Source organism: Calonectris borealis, unplaced genomic scaffold, assembly GCF_964195595.1.
Source record: "Calonectris borealis unplaced genomic scaffold, bCalBor7.hap1.2 HAP1_SCAFFOLD_365, whole genome shotgun sequence".
Taxonomy (NCBI): Eukaryota; Metazoa; Chordata; class Aves; order Procellariiformes; family Procellariidae; genus Calonectris; species Calonectris borealis.
This window is the reverse complement of record NW_027441746.1, coordinates 1-15,961: the sequence shown is the minus strand read 5'-3', so window position 1 is coordinate 15,961 and position 15,961 is coordinate 1. Positions and strand designations below refer to the sequence as shown.

At 58.6% G+C, this 15,961-nt stretch overlaps 1 long non-coding RNA gene across 3 annotated transcripts; it reads left to right on the top strand.

Moving 5' to 3' along the window:
- Window positions 1–760: 760 nt before the first annotated feature.
- Window positions 761–5,984, top strand: LOC142077649 (uncharacterized). Of its 3 annotated transcripts, none has more exons than XR_012671951.1 (4): window positions 761–1,582; window positions 3,642–3,705; window positions 4,087–4,260; window positions 5,311–5,984. It is a non-coding gene; the product is annotated as an uncharacterized LOC142077649 (long non-coding RNA). The 3 variants fall into 3 exon arrangements; XR_012671953.1 differs by having other exon boundaries at window positions 3,639–3,705; XR_012671952.1 differs by lacking the exon at window positions 5,311–5,984 and adding an exon at window positions 4,365–4,715.
- Window positions 5,985–15,961: the final 9,977 nt, after the last annotated feature.

Genomic DNA, 15,961 nt, shown 5'->3' with positions numbered 1-15,961 from the left:
AAGCAGGAGCTGGAACGAGATGGGGTGTCCGCTGTCTGGGGCATGCCTTAGCCAGAGGCAAAATTACCAGCAGCTGTAACGAGCGGGAGCTGCGATTCGCTGCAGTGTCTGTTTGCCGGAGCATCCGTCGGCCAGACTGCACTCCCAGCACGGCTGAAGAGCAGCCAGGCGCAGGCAGGGCTGTCCCCGGCAAGGCGCTCCGAGCGGCAGGGAGGCGAGTTGTCCTTCTGCCAGCGGGGAGCCCGGCCTCTTCCCTCGGGGATTAAATCCACGCCACGCGTGGATCCGCTCTCTTTGCGTGGAGGGTCTCTCCCGGTCCCGTTCCCGAGGGCTGAAGCGAGGTCCCCCGGGGGGGCAGGCGGCAGCACGAGGCGGCGGTGTCTCCCCGGTACCCGGCAAAGGGGAGCGAAACCGGCCGGCTGGAGCTCCCGGGGTGCACAGCCCGGCCCCGCACGGCAGAATCCTTCCCTGGGTTTTCACCGTTGGCTGGGTGCGACAAACAGGTTCATTTTGTGCCTCCTCTTTTCCCAGCGTCACCTTCTGCGTCACGTGAAGAAAATCCTGCGTGGTTGACGCCGCTTGCTGCTCAGGTAATGGCACGTGTGGGGCCGGGGGAGCCAGGAGAAACATTGGCGCGTCCAAGGACACTGCAGGTGCTCCACGTCAAACCCAGGGAAAAGGCAAATTTGCTGCCGGTGCAGAAAAGCTGATGAACAATTGCCGTGAACAGAGCGTGCCTACGTACCCTCGTTAGCGTAACTAACCCTGGGTAGTTACGAGTGTTTTCCTTTCAGGGAAAAGAATGAGCTTTCATCTACGAAAAATTAAGAGCTGCCTGTGTCCTTCTTTAAGTTCAAGTGTTTCTCTTTTGTTTGTTCATACTGATTTTATGGGCAGGTTGGAAATAGCCTTTTATTTTTATAGGCATAACTCAATTTGTAGTACTACGTGGTGTCAGGATAGTGAATTTTGGAGCACCCAGGTATCACTAGAAACGGAATGAATGAGACACGATGGAAACTGATATTTAAACTTGATTTTTACTTCATTTTTTTTTTCCTGAGAGTGTTGATGGCACGTTGTCCTGTGGCTCAATCCACGTTCTGTTCAGTGGAGTCTTCAGTCTAGGACTTTTAAGGAAAAAAGTTGGTCCTTCCAAAAAAGGGCTAGTCATTCATAGGCTCGAGGCATAGACTTGGAGAGCCGCTTAAGTACGTGATCAGAATTAAAGCCAAATGTCGCTTCGTGTTGCTGCTGTTGGCCTTCACTTTCGTTAATTTCCCCGCTGCTCCGTCATGGTTGGGAGCTCTGAATCATCTTTTTTTTCACTCCCTAACGCATTTTTCTCCCCAAGGAGAGGCTACGTTTAAAAGTTACTTAGTTTCCTCGCAAATGCATCGGTCGATAAAACGGAGTTATGATTATTAAAACCACACAAATGACACCGGTCTTACAGATCTGGACTATTTCTGAACACGTGTTCATCGCGTGCAGATGTCATCGGGATACGGATCATCTGCATTTCATGCTCTGACGAGACAATCTGCTGAGACAGGGACGAGCTCCAAAAGAAAAAAAAAAGGTACAACGTCAAGGTTTTGTTTTGTTGTTGGTTTTTGTGGGCTTTTTGTGTTTGTGTTATTTTTTGGTTTGTGGTTTTTTTTTTTTTTTAAAAGAGTGCGATGTTGACTGGTGGCAGCCTGCAGAGCTCTCTTGCTGCCTGACCTCTCCTTTTCTTCTCTGTCACTCCTCTTCCGTGGCTGTAATTTTCACTCGGGTAGTTTTAGAAGAGCGATTTAGTTCCTCGCCTGTGTAAATGTGCTGGTAATACCTGGAAGGTAAATGCTTGAACCGGTAGCGAATAACTTGGCTACAAGTAGAATTTCTTCTGAAGGAAGAACAACAACAGCAGGAAGCAAGTAGCAAGTTACCCCAAATTTGTGTGTGTCAAACACATCAAAGTTTTATTGCCAAACATTGTTTGGCAATGTGTTCCAAATGGCTCGTTTTGGTAAACATAAATTTTCAGGAAGTTCAGGGTTGTGTGTGGAAAAACGTGCCCCTCTGTCTAGGTGTCCTGCTACGTAAATAGCATCAGTCAGTAGCACATCCAGCGGCAGGGCTGCTGTTCCCTGCTCTCGATATTGCCGTAGTAGCGTTGTGATATTTCGACCTAAGAGGCGGGTTTAGGAATGGAAGGAGAATGCCTGCGTTCTGCAAGGGCTACGAATGCCGACCCTTTTCTCTGCCTGCTGCTTTCCTGTGCGTGAGATGAAACTGTATTTTTTTTCTCCCTTGTTCCCGGTAGAAATATTTCTGAAGCTGTCGCTGCTGTGGGTTTGCAACGTGCGTTACTGCGTTTTTGTAGAGTTCTAGTTACGGATCGTTTCTGCCGCGGCAAAGTGTCAAGATACGGTTTTCAGTTTAAAGCTTCAGAAGCTGCATTCGCTGAAATCGGCGTAGGTGAAGCTGGTTGTTGTGGTTTAACCCGGCAGGCAGCTAAACACCACGCAGCTGCTCGCTCGCTCCCCCTGCCCCCAAAGTGGGGTGGGGGAGAGAATCGGAAAAAAAAGTGAAGTTCGTGGGGTGAGGTAAAGACAGTTTAATGGGACAGAACAGGAGGGGGAAACAATCGTAACGATAAAAGAATATACAAAATAAGCGACGCACAATGCGATTGCTCACCGCCGGCCGACTGATGCCCAGCCGGTCCCCGAGCGGCAGTCGCCGCCGCCCGGCCAACTCCCCCAGCTTATGTACTGAGCGTGACGTCATATGGTATGGACTGTCCCTTTGGCCGGTTTGGGTCATCTGTCCTGGCTAAGGTCCCTCCCTGCTTCTCGCTGGCAGGGCTTGAGAAGCTGAAAAGTCCCCGACTAGCGTAGGCGCTACTTAGCCACAACTAAAACATCAGCGTGTTATCCACGTTTTTCTCGTCCTAAATCTAAAACACAGCGCTATACCAGTTACCAGGAAGAGAATTAACTCTATCCCAGCCGAAACCAGGACACTGGTCTTGCGCATGATCCCGCTGTGCTCGCAGGGGTGCTCAGTGGCTCCTCATCAAAACAGCGAGGTGTGTGTGGACGTCCGTAGGGTTGCGCTAGGGGTCTGGGGGCGTTATGTATTTTTGCTGTTGGAAGACGGAATAGAGCGTGTGCCTGTTAAATCTAACGATGGTCGAAGGTTGGCAGGGACCCTGAGCAGGTTTGGTGGCACAACTGCAGTTTTCAAAGATCTCGACCGTTTGGAGAAACGGCCTGGAAAAAAGGATTCCTCTTTTGCAGCGAGTTCGCGAGGACGGACGGGTTGCCGTACTCTTTAACAAAAATACTCAACTTGGGACGTATCGGGTGAGGAAATCGCGGCTCTACTTAGGCTTGAGAAAACGTACGTAGGTGTCTGTGCCTGTCACCTGCGCGTCTCTAGGCAAGCGAGTTCTAGCGAAACTAAAGCTGCCGATGAGCCAAAAGAAAAGGCACGGTTGTCTAAAACATGCATAAGCTCTAGTGGCCTGTCTCAACAACTGCACCAAAGATGATGCAAAATACTTTCTCCTCCACTCAGTTGTAGTCTTCACAGAAAAGGAAGCTTTGTGCTAAACGTGGTGTTTTTTTTTTTTTTTCCTTTCCTCTCAGCAGAATGTCAACTGCCGTGAAAGTACGAGACGGATGGAAAGGATCCATAGTGGTCTGCAAGTACAAGGTATGCCTGTGATATGTGTCTGCATTTTTCCTAAGGTGCTTGTAGTGTGGACTTTACAGTTAACACGAAGAATGTGGCAGCTCTCCTTCTATCTGATTTTTTAACATGAAATATTTTAACACAAATACTAAAAATAAAGGTCTGTTCTGGAGCGTGGTATGCCTATTCAAGGCTTGCTTTCCTTCGTCTATTTTCTCTTCCTGAAAGCAGAGTCTTCTGTTTCTGTGTGCTTGCTATTAAAGGGTGCTGTGAAAATAATGTTGGACTAGAAGAGGAAAGGAACCGTTTGTAAGAGTTCGGATGTTCGGGAGAAACAGGCTTTGTTTTCACGATAAAAGCTTTATGCTTTTTCAGTCAGTCAGTGTTTAAAATACCTTACAGGAGCACTGGAAAACCTTACTGAGATACTAGCATCTGTGCTAAAAGCAATCAAGGTCAAAGAAGAGGCGTGGACAACACGGGACAAATCGGCGTCGCTTCGGTGTGTTTTCCAGGCTTTCCCGAGAAGCGGTAGCAGCCTCGTAACTAGCGACAGAGAGTCCTGATGTGTTTTCGGTGAGTTACTGATTCTATAATGTCCTTTTTCCTAACCTGCAGCGCGTAATTTTGACTTCGGTTGGAAAGAGATTTTCCAGAATGGAAATCTTTTTCATTCAAAGGAGTTGCCTTTTACAAACTTCCCATCAGAATGGATCTTCAGAGATGACGTGCTTGGCAGTAGAAGTCATCCGCAAGGAGACTTTTCACTCTCTCTGGAAAAAAAAAAAGGAGTTAAGTCGATTTCCTTGCAAGGACCCAAGCGCAGCACATCTTCCAATAGTCGACGTATGGCTGATCTTTGGTTCTCGGGTGTAACGGTCGAGAGATCGTAAAGACGCGTTCCTCCGCACGCTTGGGTACAGCCAACAGCGTTAGCAAACCTGCCAGTCCTTTTTGGTAGCCTTATGTATTGCAGCACCGGGGATTTGATATTCCCCACCGCCTGCCCCGCCCCCCCCCCTCCCCCCCCCAAAAAAAAAGTATAAACCGTATGGGAGATCTCTTATCTCACTGATTTTTCTATCATAAATGAAATTTTAAAAAGAAAGTTAAAATTGTCTAATTTCCAAACTGACTTGCATTGTTTAAACTGCAACTGCTAAATAGCTGTAGCGTATAATTTATTAGGTGTGCTTAAGCAGTTGGGTAGTTGCTCTAAACGTTTAAAAAGAGAGGCAACGGAACGTTAGGGGCTTTTTTCCTGATCTTTTGGCAGAGTGCTCTGAAGCACTTTATTTCTGTCTCGCTTTCGACGGCGCGTTTCCCCGGCAGTTCGGTAGCATCGGTCTCGGCGCAGCTGGCCAGGCGTCCCTCCTAGTCATGTCACACACGCAAAACCCCTGGTCAAACGATAGCTGTGTAGCTTGGAGGTAGATAATTTAACGGTATGAATTCACAGCTACGCAATTTCAATTAACGCAAAAGGAAAATCAAATATTTTTATAGTACGAGTCTTCTCATTGTACGTATGTAAGCGTGCGCACGCCTTTTTAGCATAAAATGAATTGCTGAGATTTGTTCTTTCTTTTTCATTTTACTCTTCAAAGTTTTACGCTTCACTTTCAGCTTTATCGGCCAAGCGAGCGAGATGCGCAGCAGCAGCAGCAGCAGCGCAAGGGCTGGAGCTGCGGCGGTGGATCCGTGAGCGTAGATGCTGATTACGGCGCGCCCTTGTCCTGCAGCCTCACGGGGTTATCTCCCGGCAGCGGTGCTGTAAGGAAGGGACGAGGCGTTTTCCGACACCAGCGAGAGCGTTTACTTCTCTGCTAAGAACGTGTTCAGAATCGCGTCAATTAGTCTTCACGCTGATTTTAAGCGTTCGAATCGCTCGAGCTTTTAAAGGACGCGTTGTATTTCGAGCTGACCCGTTTGCCTGGCATCCTCCTTTAGCTCGACTGCTACCCTCTCCCTTGTCCTGACCGAATTCCTCTGCTGCCTTCGGTGCTGTTTTTTTAACGTGCTGAAATATCCGTTGGGATTTTTGTTTTTCAGATGCCTCGCTGTGAGCGTCCCGTGGTGCTCAGGAGAGACCCCCGGCCCAGGTTTGCCTGCCGGTCGTTGGGCGTGCTGAGGGTGAGGGGCCGGCTGGCAGCCTGCGGGACGGGGGCTGGGGGGGGCTGCAAGCGTTTGGCGGGGCCGCCCCTCCTTTATCTTTCTAGCAGAGCCCCCCTTTTTGGCGGGGGTGCGTGCGTACATACGTACACGGCATTATTAAAGTAACGAGCTGCCGGTTGGGGCCATTTCCCTCGTTTTGTGTCTTTTTGGGGGGGGTGAATAAAAAGGGGGGGTTGGGGGGCCTGGAGGGGTGATGATGTCATTTGGGGCACCCCAGCATCACCACGGGGGTGATGATGCCGTGGAGGAGCAGGTGAGTGGGGAATGGGGGGTCATGGGGGTCCATGTCCCCCCCTCCCCCCCCCCCCCAAAGGGGGTCACAGCCCAAATTGCCTGAAAATTCATGGGGGGGGGTTTCAAAAATTTTTAAAAACTGTAAATATATCTGTGAGGCCTCGAAATAGAAAAAAATCTCTCCTTGTTACATATATTGAAAAATAATATTAATTTATACGTAGAAAAGGATTTCAAAATAAGAACCTATATCTGCCCTGTTATATAAAGGATTTTAGAGTATAAAAAAATTCGAAAGATGTATATGGGGTTTTAAAATACAAAAATAACTCACGTCTCTATAAATTAAAAAATAAAGAACTTCCAAATGCAAAAAGGATGATACATTTTATACATGAAGGAATTTAAAATAGAAAAAGGTCTGAATAGATACCGCTATCTACACTTACTACGTGTTACATAGAGAGTCTACATAGACATTATATGTAATCTAAGAGATTATGTACAAGTGTAAATAGACATCTAAGTCTAAAATCTAAGTCTATAAAGATATAGGTGTAAATATATGTAAGTGTAAATAGAGAAGTCTATAAAGACATTTAAGTGTTCAAAATATGTAAGTCAACAGATCCATAGTCTGAGCAGGTAGTATATATAATAAGTGGGAAACAGGGGGATATAAGTGAAACATAAATATATTCACTAAATATATATAGAGAGATATGTGTAAATACATTAAGTGTAAATGTCTATGATAATAAGGTTTTTAAAATGCAAAGAAACCCTGTTTATAGAAAGGATTTTAAAACTCGACACACACACACACCCCCCCCCGCCCCGAAACACCCCTCTATTGAAGATATAAAAGCGCTTTCAAAAGCTGCCTCTTCCCTGTTCTCCTTTTCCACCTTTTCCCATCCTGATTGGGGGCCAGTTCCCCCAACAGGGACTTTCCCCTGCAGGGCTGCGCACGCAGAGCGGGACCTGCCGCCATGGCCTAAAAATACCACAAAACCCCTAATTCGGGGCCTGCAAGGGGTGGGGAAAAAAAAGCCCGCAATTTTGGGGGAAAAATACCCAACTTGGAGCTCCCGGGAAAGCCAAATCCGCCTGGATTTGGGCAGCCGGAAAGCAAAAAAAACCCATTTTCACGCACAAAACGAAAAAGCAAAAACCACCAATTTTTGTTGTGAAAAAGCGTTGAAAAACCTCCAAATGGTGGAATGTTTTGGAAAAGGAAAAAACCCCAATTTTGATATTATGGAAAGGCAAAAAACGCCCCGATTTGGGGAAGATTTGGGGTGAAACACCAGCCACTTGAGGGGCATCGCTCGTGGTTATCCAGCGAGGGTCAGTCATCGGGAACGGATTATCTGTTGCGGGTTATCCCAGGCGAGTTTTCTGCTGTGGGTGGTCCCGGGTGGACCCCCTGGCGTAGGTCACCCCCACGCATGTGCCCCCCCGCCGCTCCCGGTGTCCGCCCCGCCTTTCCCGTGCGAGGTTTTTCCCCCCGTGCGAGGTTTTCCCCGTGACGCGCCCCCCGTATCCCCTGCCCTCCTACCTCGTGCCCGCACTGCCCCCCTCTCTCCTCTCCCTCCTCCCACCCCCCGTGTTCCGCACTGCCTCCCCGTAACCCCTCTGCCCCGGACCCCTGGGGTGCTGCCTGCCCCGCCAACCTGCCCGTTGCCCCCCGCCCAAACTCTGGCACCCCCCTCCCGCTCCCCCGCCCCCCACTCCCACCCCGCTCTCCCTCCTCCTGCGTTTTGGGTTTGTGCTGCAAACGGCGTCGGTGACGCGGGGCTGCGTGAGTTCCCGCTGCGCAGCGCTTGCACCGCGCCGGGGGCTGTGCTGCTCCTCGCCCCGCCCTGCCGGCGAGCGGGCTGGGGGTGCGCGAGGGCCTGGGAGGGGGCACCGCTGGGAGAGCTGACCCCGGCGGACCCAGGGGGTGTTCCAGACCCTGTGACGTCAGGAAATAAAACTCGGGGGGCGGTTGGCGGGGGGGCCGCTGCTGGGCTGCGGCTGGCTGGGCATCCGTCGGTTGGCGGTGAGCCATTGTTTTCATTTGTACCGCTTGTCTGTCTGGGGTTTTTCTCTCTGTTGTTTGGGGGTTTTTTCCCCCCTTTTCCTTTCAAGTGGAGTTTTTTCACTTTTGCCCTTCCAGTTCTCTCCCTCCTCCCACTGAGGGGGGAGCGAGTGAGCGGTTGTGTGGTGCTGAGTTGCCAGCTGGGATTAAACCACGGCACAAGGTGAGTTGCAAGCCCTGCTGGCTAAACGCTTTAGGCTCTCCGTGTTATTCCTGCCATCTTGCCATCCTTGTTCTTTCCTGCTGCTTTCAAGTGCCTTGTGCTCCAGCAGCAGGCTGGGAAGGAGGGTTGTGGCAGGAGCTGCAGCACCCTGTGACTCCTTCTCAGGCTGCTAGCTTCGCCCTTTGTATGGGCTGCCGAGGTCGTCGGCTCCGCAGGGGCCACAGGCAGCCCGCAGAGCTTGAGGCCAAGCCATTCCTTTCCCCTCTGCGCAGCAGCGGTTCTGCCGCTGCTACAGGCAGCCGCTTGCTCGAGGGCGAGGGGCTGGGGTGACGACAGGCTGCTGCACGCTTCAGTCGAACTGAGACGCCGTTCTCTGGGGAGCCGGTGCAAGGAGAGCTCAGGTACGTTCTGTACTGCCGATGGCTCTTCACAAGGGAAGCGTGCTCTGGTTTTAGCAGAAAAAGGTGTCGGTCACAGGCAGCCACCTATCACTGTGCACAGCTCAGCTATTTGGCAGGGGTCTTGCTTGTTCGAGTAGAGGCGTATTCCTCGCCTTGCAGTCTCGATGGCAAAACAATCGGGGGTTCAAGCTACAAAAGCACAGAGCAAGGATGGAACCTGCCGGGCTCTACGGTCAACTGCTGAGGACGCCTAATACACCAGCAGGCCTCTTGGCTTTCCCTGCCTCCTTTCTAATTCCTTTGCACGCTGGAGGGCAGGGTGGTAAGTGACGTCGTGCAGTGTCTCTCCTCCAAGTGGCAAGCCCTGCGTGTGTGCAGGATGAGGAGAGCAGAGTGCTGATAGCACAGAGGCGAGGAAAGGTGCAAACACCGCAATACAGCCCCAGGACCACCAGCGTATCGCTCGTTTGCAGGTCAGCCACTGGCACCGGGTCTGCTCAGAAGCGCGGTTTCCTGATGGACATAGCTGCCCCTCCCCTGCTCTCAGGGTGTCACCCGTGTGGCCTTATTTTTTTTAAATCTCTCTCCAGCATCTGTTGAGTCGCCGCTGTCACTCCCATAATCCCGATGCCACCTGCCGACCGAGACAGCGATCCCTGGGGCTTCCTCCGGGTTAGAAAGAAACCTGTTCCACAGGTTCCCCGTGCTGCTTCTCCTCCCCGGGGAATGGGCTGGGGGGCACGGGCAGAAACAACCACGGGACTTGTAAAGCGGCCAAAGGGAAAGGACTGAAATGCTGGAGCCACCGGGTGCTTTTTGGTACAGAGGCGATGAAGATTAGTGCCCGGGCCGCGAGTGGGAAAAGGGCAGGGAAATCGAAGCCCAGTACCGCCAGTAAGCAGTTACCGTCTTTCGATGGTACGAACTGGGCGGAGAGAAGGGGAAAGGGCCGGTGAGGCGACGGTGGCACCCGGCGGGCGGAATTGGGTACTGCAGCTCTTGAGGCGCGCATGCGCAGTGGCGCGCCTTTCTTTGCTCGCTGCTGCCACCGAGCGACCAGAATTCGGTACTGCAGCTCTTGAGCCGCGCATGCGCGGTGGGGCGCTCTCCTTTGCTCGCTGCTGCCACCGAGCGACCAAAATTGGGTACTGCAGCTCTTGAGGCGCGCATGCGCAGTGGCGCGCCTTTCTTTGCTCGCTGCTGCCACCGAGCGACCAAAGCTGGGTACTGCAACTCTTGAGGCGCGCATGCGCAGTGGCGCGCCTTTCTTTGCTCGCTGCTGCCACCGAGCGACCAGAGCTGGGTACTGCAACTCTTGAGGCGCGCATGCGCGTTGGCGCGCCTTTCTTTGCTCGCTGCTGCCACCGAGCGACCAAAGCTGGGTACTGCAGCTCTTGAGCCGCGCATGCGCAGTGGCGCGCCTTTCTTTGCTCGCTGCTGCCACCGAGCGACCAGAATTCGGTACTGCAGCTCTTGAGGCGCGCATGCGCAGTGGCGCGCGTTTCTTTGCTCGCTGCTGCCACCGAGCGACCAAAGCTGGGTACTGCAACTCTTGAGGCGCGCATGCGCAGTGGCGCGCCTTTCTTTGCTCGCTGCTGCCACCGAGCGACCAAAGCTGGGTACTGCAGCCCTTGAGCCGCGCATGCGCGGTGGCGCGCCTTTCTTTGCTCGCTGCTGTCACCCTGTGACCAAAACTGGGTACTGCAGCTCTTGAGCCGCGCATGCGCAGTGGCGCGCCCTTCTTTGCTCGCTGCTGCCACCGAGCGACCAGAATTCGGTACTGCAGCTCTTGAGGCGCGCATGCGCGGTGGCGCGCCTTTCTTTGCTCGCTGCTGCCACCGAGCGACCAAAGCTGGGTACTGCAGCTCTTGAGCCGCGCATGCGTGGTGGCGCGCCTTTCTTTGCTCGCTGCTGCCACCGAGCGACAAGAATTCGGTACTGCAGCTCTTGAGGCGCGCATGCGCAGTGGCGCGCCTTTCTTTGCTCGCTGCTGCCACCGAGCGACCAAAGCTGGGTACTGCAGCTCTTGAGCCGCGCATGCGTGGTGGCGCGCCTTTCTTTGCTCGCTGCTGTCACCCTGTGACCAAAACTGGGTACTGCAGCTCTTGAGGCGCGCATGCGCAGTGGCGCGCCTTTCTTTGCTCGCTGCTGCCACCGAGCGACCAGAATTCGGTACTGCAGCTCTTGAGCCGCGCATGCGCTCTCCTTTGCTCGCTGCTGCCACCGAGCGACCAAAATTCGGTACTGCAGCCCTTGAGCCGCGCATGCGCGGTGGCGCCCCCTTTCTCCGCGCTGCCGTCCGCCGGTAACGGCAATGCCGTACTGTGGTGCCTGCGGGGTGATGCCGCCGCGTTCGTTGGTTCGTTCCGGTAAGGAAACGCCGCTGCCGCCCCACGTGCGCGGTGCCGGCGGGCGCTGGGCCTGCAAAGCGCGGACCTCCAGCGCCGGTGCCGCCCCCGTGCACGCGCCGCCCGGCCGCTGCTCGCTGCTGCCGCCCCGTGGCCGAATCGCGGTACTGCAGCGCCGGCACCGCTCAGGTGCGCAGCAGCGCCGCCGCCGCCGCCTTCGCTGCTGCCGCCCCGAAGCCGAAGCGTGGTCCTGCAGCCCGGCGTTCGCGCGCCGGCTCTGGCCCCTCCATGCGCCGTCCCCATCCCGGTACCTCCCTCATCCCGGTGCATTCGTCATCCCGGGCGGCAATGGTTAGGGTGCCCCCACCCCGCATGCCAGCACCCCCAAGAGTATCGGCGTGTCCCGGTGCTGTCCCCATCCCTGGGGCAGCTCCCCGTCCCCTGTCCCTGCGGCTGGTCGTTGGGCTCTGTGTTCCCCCAATAAAACACGGGGACAGAGGGGACCCCTGGGGACAGGGGGTGGGGACCCCCAGAGAGTAGGCTGTGCTGCCGTCGCTCCTTGGTGCTGGCCCTGCTTGTCCCCTGTCCCCCCAGTGGTGACGAACTCCGGGCCACTGGCGGGGACCCTCACTGTCACCTTCCCCCCATGCCGGTTGCCACCAGCGACAGGGACAGCGACGCACCCCCGGGGGTGTTTGGGGTCCCCAGGGTGGGAGCGGAGCTGCAGGATGCCGGGTCCCCCCTGCCCGAGCCCTGCAGACCCAGGTGGAGCGCAGGCAACCCTGGCCGTGTCCCCAGCCCTGTCTCCGCGTGGCCGTGGGTCGGTGCTGCCATTGCGTGGCCAGCGGCTGGGAGGACACAGCTCCCGCCGGCTGGGGCCAGAGGAGCACGGCAGCCTGGGGACCCCCGGGAAGGGCTGGCTGTCATGGGGACTCGGCGCCCAGGGCCCAGGGCACCCCAGAGACCCTACAACAGGGTGCAGCATGAACTATTTTATTACCTGTGCAGTATCCATGAGTGAGTCCCCATGGTTCCCATCCTGGTCCGCCAGTAGGTCGGGGTCCCAGCTGCCCCTGGGGGTGGCTGCAGGTGTCGGGGGTGGGATCCCTTCTCCCCGCGGTGCCCCCCACCTCCCCAGGGTCATCCCTCCCAGTCTCAACTCCCCACATGGTGTCCTCAATCTCCCGAGAAACACCTCTGTCCCCCAATGTCCCCCTACCTACCCCACTCCCAGGGTCCCTCCCGGACCCCAGGATGCCCCCCCTGCCCCATCCTGAGGCCGCCCCCCCCCCCCCCCCATCCCCATGGTCATGAGACACACACACACACACCCCCTCCAGCACTGGGGAGACACTGGGAAGAGCCGGCACTGCCATCTCGGGGACCTGCTAGCCCTCATCCTCCCTAAAGTCTTGCACCATGCTCTGCTCCTTGGGGGGAGTGCCCACAGTCAGGGGGGTGGGGGCTCCCCTCCTCCCCACGGAACCCCCCCAACCTGTCCAGGGCACCCTCTGCCACCTCCCCAGGGTCCAATCACCGTAAGAGGGTCTGACCCTGGGATCCCGCTGGTTAACGTCAGGTGCAAGAGAAGGTTCCTCATTACTCCTTGATTAGTTCTTAGGTGCCAGCTCGAGCTGGGTGCCTCCAGAGAGGGACGCCTACCCCGGATCACCCTCCTTGCACACCTGCACCCGTTGCAGGAGGGTCCACGCACACCATGGGAGCCATGTGGGAACCGGAGGCGGCCTCGAGGCTGCTCAGCAGCAGTCAAAACACCCCAGTGGTTTCAGGCACCGGCTGTTTTGCTCCCGAACCCAAGGGTACTGCCGAGAAAAATAACCACCACCGTCACACGAGGGTCCTGCACAATCGCCACCATCGCACAAGGGTCCCCGTGCACCTGCCCGCCATTGCACGAGGGTCCCCTGCACACCAACCAATTGCATAAGGGTCTTCCTGCACTGCCCCCCCCCATTGCATGGGCGTCTCCACACACCGACCCCCCGCTGCGCAAAGGTCCCTGCATAATCCCCACCGTTGCACGGGGGTCCCTGCGCAGGCACCCGCACTGCACAAGGCGCCGTGCGCATGCGCACTTCCGGGGCGGGGACTACAACTCCCGGCGTGCCCCCCGCGGGCGGCCCGGAGGAGCCGCGCGCTGATTGGCTGCGGAGGATATTTCAACGGGGCGCGCGGCGGGCTCTGCACCCAGGCGGCGGCGGCGGCGGCGGCGGCGGCGGCGGCGGCGGCGGCGGCGGCGGCGGCGGCGGCGGCGGCGGCGGCGGCGGCGGCGGCGGCGGCGGCGGCGGCGGCGGCGGCGGCGGCGGCGGCAGTCTGAGGTGCCGCGGGCGGGCACGGCGGGCTGTCGGGAGGCTGCGGACCCCCGGGGGACTGAGGAGGGGGGCTGTGCGTCCCGGAGGGGGCCGGGGAGGGGGGCCGGGGGGGGCTGTGCGTCCCGGAGGGGGCCGGGGAGGGGGGCCGGGGGGGGCTGTGCGTCCCGGAGGGGGCCGGGGAGGGGGGCCGGGGGGGGCTGTGCGTCCCGGGGGGGCCGGGGGGGGCTGTGCGTCCCGGAGGGGGCCGGGGAGGGGGGCCGGGGGGGGGGCTGTGCGTCCCGGGGGGGGCCGGGGAGGGGGGCCGGGGGGGGCTGTGCGTCCCGGGGGGGGCCGGGGAGGGGGGCCGGGGGGGGCTGTGCGTCCCGGGGGGGGCCGGGGAGGGGGGCCGGGGGGGGCTGTGCGTCCCGGGGGGGCCGGGGAGGGGGGCCGGGGGGGGCTGTGCGTCCCGGAGGGGGCCGGGGAGGGGGGCCGGGGGGGGGGCTGTGCGTCCCGGGGGGGCCGGGGGGGGCTGTGCGTCCCGGAGGGGGCCGGGGAGGGGGGCCGGGGGGGGGGCTGTGCGTCCCGGGGGGGCCGGGGGGGGCTGTGCGTCCCGGAGGGGGCCGGGGAGGGGGGCCGGGGGGGGCTGTGCGTCCCGGGGGGGCCGGGGGGGGCTGTGCGTCCCGGAGGGGGCCGGGGAGGGGGGCCGGGGGGGGGGCTGTGCGTCCCGGGGGGGCCGGGGAGGGGGGCCGGGGGGGGCTGTGCGTCCCGGAGGGGGCCGGGGAGGGGGGCCGGGGGGGGGGCTGTGCGTCCCGGGGGGGCCGGGGGGGGCTGTGCGTCCCGGAGGGGGCCGGGGAGGGGGGCCGGGGGGGGCTGTGCGTCCCGGGGGGGCCGGGGGGGGCTGTGCGTCCCGGAGGGGGCCGGGGAGGGGGGCTGTGCGTCCCGGAGGGGGCCGGGGAGGGGGGGCTGTGTGTCCTAGGGGGGCTGGGGAGTGGGGCTGGGGGCGGGGGCTGCAGTCCCCCAAGGAGCTGGGGAGTGGGGCTGTGGGTTCTGGTGGGGCTTGAGAGTGGGGCTTGGGGCTCCCACGGGGCTGGAAAATGGTGTGGTCGGGTGCTGTGAGCACCGGGGGTCCTGGGGCTGGGAGGCGCTTGCAAACACCGGGGAGGGGCTGCGAGCATGGGGGGGCACAAGGGTTGCACCAGGGTCGGTGCACGATCACCTCCATTGTACGGGTGTCGATGTACAGCCAGCCGGGCTGCACGAGGCGCCGTGCGCATGCGCGGTCCCGGGGCGGGGACTACAACTCCCGGCGTGCCCCGCGCGGGCGGTCCGGTGGAGCCGCGCGCTGATTGGCTGCGGAGGGTATTTCAACGGGGCGCGCGGCGGGCTCTGCACCGAGGCGGCGGCGCAGCGTGAGTGTGAGGGGCCGCGGGCCCGGGGAGCCGAGGAGTGGGGCTGTGGCGGGGGGGGGGCGGTCCTGCAGGCTCCGGGGACGGGGGCTGGGGGGGGCCTCCAGGCGGGGGAGGGGCTGTGAGCATCTGGGGAGGGGGGCTGTGTGCCCTAGCGGGGCCGCGCAGTGGGGCCGGGGCGGGGGGGCGGGGGTGGGCGCTGTGTGCAAACAGACCCTCCCTGCGAGTCCCCGCTGTCGCCCCGTGGGGCCGGGGACCCCCCAGCCCTCCCTGCAGGCAGACGGGCAGCCTGTAGGCAATGGAGGCCGCCCGCCCCAGCGAGGTGCTCGAGCCTGGGGGCTTCACGGGCCGAGTCGAGGGAGGAGCTGCTGGAGAGAGGGCTTAGAAACGGCCTTCTGCCCCCGAAACTGCTGGAGCATTTGAAGGGGAGGGACAGGTCCACCCCAGGGCCTCAAGGGGAAGACCTCGGAGCAGGGACTTGGGGTTGTTCCAGGAGCAAAAGCTGGTCCCAGCCAGCTCGCCTCTGCTCCCCCGGCACCGGGATCGGACCTTTCAGCCCTGTTTCTGCCCGAAGCATCACACAAGCGCTTGCCCTCCCCGGGGGCATCTTTGGGCCTTGAGAACAGGCGCAGCAGCTGGGTTTTTGGGCTCAGAAATGGGTGCCAAGTGAGCTGGTTTGGGGGCCCAAAGCAGAAGCCGGTTTGGCCGTTTGTGCGGGGGGCTGGGAGGGCATTGGGGGCTGCGGGGGAAAGCAGGAGGTGGGCAGGGTGCGTGGACCCTCCCCGGGGGGAGGGGCTCTGGTCCTGCTGGACCCCGAAGTGCGGGAGGCCGGCACGCACCAGGCCCAACTCAACGTCTGCGGTGGTCTCTGGGGGGAAGAGGTGGTCTCTGCTTTTCAGACCCCGCACGCCCTCTTCGAGTCCAGCTCTTGCTTGTCGACTGCTTCGAATAGTTATTAACTGATTAGTCGTACAAACTAATTGATATTTATACAATGTACAACTATGATATTTTATCCTAATAGTGGAGTTTTGACGGCGATTGGTTTACGACCTTGTCAAAAGCCCAGGCTGTTGCAAATAGCTGGAGCTTGTAAGGAGAAGGAGCTGAAATCAACGGTGCAGAGCTGGAGCTTCAATTAGCCAGAACCGTCGC